We start from the raw sequence: 2,652 nt of genomic DNA, 5'->3' as shown, positions 1-2,652 counted from the left end.
AACTATTTGTTTTGGTATGCTCTGTGATAGGATTGATTCTACTTACTAGTATATTAGATATATTGAAGTTTATTTGCAAGTTCATGCCTGGAGGCTAATTGCAACAATATATATATATATATATACACTGTATAGAGTTTAATACAGACAGTGATAAAATCTATATTTGTTTCAGTTTGACTTCATTTTGTAAGGTTAGGAAGACGAAGTGAGTAGTATAGTATCTGGTGTGTTACGCCGAAAGGCGGTTATACCGGCTATACAGATACAGATACAGATACAGATACAGATACAGATACAGATAGTATCGGCAAATTATTCAGGCACAAAGGTCAGGGGTCACTGTCATTTTGCTAAGAGCAAATTTATGCAAATTTATGCAGAACTCATGCTATATTTCAAGTAGGAGATAAAAAATGAAATACAAAATTAATATTTTAATGCCATAAAGATGGCGGCATTCTCGAATTATCGGTCTTGGAAGTTGAAAAACTGCATTTTTTTGGCGAATTTTTCGGCCTTAGCAACACTTTAACTTTGAAATAAAGAAAACTGCCCGACTCAAATCTTCATTTTGTTATACTGTTCTCTAAAATGCAGAAATGTGGGATTTTCTGGGAGATTTGGGGTCGGTTTAAATCAGTTGTTTGGTTATTGACGTCGATTGTTCTAGAATAAGCATTCTACGCATTGAGAGTGATTTCACACACATTTAAGCGTTGTAATAAAAACAACATCATTTGAGGTATATGCAGTGCTGATTTTATCACATTTGGACAAGAGAGTCCCCGTGAAACTGTTAATTATTGCTTAACAAAATGTTTACCGCTGAGACTGGCTCCTCGGAAGCCGCGCGTGGAACCCCGGTAACCTGATACCCCTCCGTAGAATTGGAAACTTTACCCTAGAAATTGACCGCCGTGATTATAACAGATTCTTTATTGACACAACAAAAAAGTACAGAGACTTTTGTATGGTCTTCTACAACTTAACTAAAGATCTAACAAAGCTACATACATGTGTGGATAACGTCATCTTACGTACAGAGTATATGTATGATGTAACAATAAAGGTTAACTATTCTCTAACATGTGGTCTCTAAGATCGAAACATTCTTTAATGTATTTTCCTATTTGAACACTGTATTGGTTATCTCCCCTGAGAATGTAGTTGCATTTATCTATAGGATCTAACGTATTGAAATCAATTGAACAGCAATAGGCGCTTATCATTGTATAGTGTACAATCCATTATAAAATGGTGCTCATTTTCAATCTTGTTTGGACAAAATGGACATAACCGTTGGTCATTTGGTATTTTCTTGTATCGACCCATTTCTATGTTTAATTTATGACAACTAATTCTTAATTTTGTGATCGCTTTTCGGATATCTAGATTGTGTATACTTGAGAGGTATTGTTTTTGTCCATAATTTTCCTTTAATGCGGTATAAACAGAAAGTTTTGCGTTGTTACTAATAGAATTATACCATTTTTGTATATATATATCTTGAAGGCGGGATCGTAATTGATTGGTTATCGTATCCACTTGGTATGATCCGGGGTTCGTCCAGAATTGTCCAAGACCATTGTAATTCAGAATGTCATTTACGTGGTTAAGCCAATCGTGTTTACCAGAATATAAAACATCGTATGCTTCACAAAGTAAGCTGTCTTCGGGCAAGTTAACAAAACGATGCCAGTATTTTATTAATTGTATTTCAGTATCTATTATTATTGGAAAGGTTCCTAGTTCTCCACGAACACCATCATTTGATGCTTTTGTATTAACTCTAAGTAAAAATTTTTGAAAGTTCATATCGATGGCATCAAATTCTGGAATATGTTGAGAAAGATGTATATTTTCAATTGAAAAGTTGTCGTTTTCTAATTTTTAGACGAGACGCTAGATTAAAAAACATGTCCTTATCTGCCCTTCTTTCAAAATGAATCACATATGTGTGGGCACAAGTGGAGCTTAAACTCTTTCTAACTGAGGCAGAAATGTTTTCCTCTATACCAAGTTTCTCTAATACAGTGGAGAAAATGTTTTTTGGTGTGGATTCTGAAATACGCGTAGAAACATTAAGTTTTAGTGTTTTAGATGTTTGGTCGAAACAAGTTAATTCGGATCCATATAGAAAAATCGGCTTCACAAATTTGTTGAAAAGGCTTTTTGCTAATTGAATTGAAATGTTAGTTTCAGAAAACAAAAGGGATTTAAGTTTGAATAACGCTCTCATTGCTTTAGTTTTTAAATATTTTCTGGCGGTTTTAAATTTGCCCGAAGACGTGAGAGGTATACCGAGATAAGTGTAACTGTCGGTAACTTCAATTTCCTTTCCGTATATATAGAATCTATTTAGACATTTGTTTGGTATTCCTTTCGCGAATATAAGAACTTTGGTTTTAGTTACATTTAACACTCAATTTCCATCTATTGCAGTATGTTTCTAAATTGTTTATACAATTCTGTAGACCTTCTTTAGACAGTGAGATTAGGGCGAGGTCGTCCGCCCAAGATAAACAGTTAAGTGATGTAGAAGTTAAAGTTGCAGGGTCACATTTGTTTGGATCAAAACATGAAGGTAGGTCATTAATGAAAAGGTTGAATAATAAAGGACTTAGATTGCACCCCTGCCTTACCCCACAT

The sequence above is a fragment of the Branchiostoma belcheri genome, unplaced genomic scaffold, assembly GCF_001625305.1.
Source record: "Branchiostoma belcheri isolate BF01 breed outbred unplaced genomic scaffold, Haploidv18h27 scaffold357, whole genome shotgun sequence".
Classification (NCBI taxonomy): Eukaryota; Metazoa; Chordata; class Leptocardii; order Amphioxiformes; family Branchiostomatidae; genus Branchiostoma; species Branchiostoma belcheri.
This window is presented reverse-complemented; position numbering follows the sequence as displayed.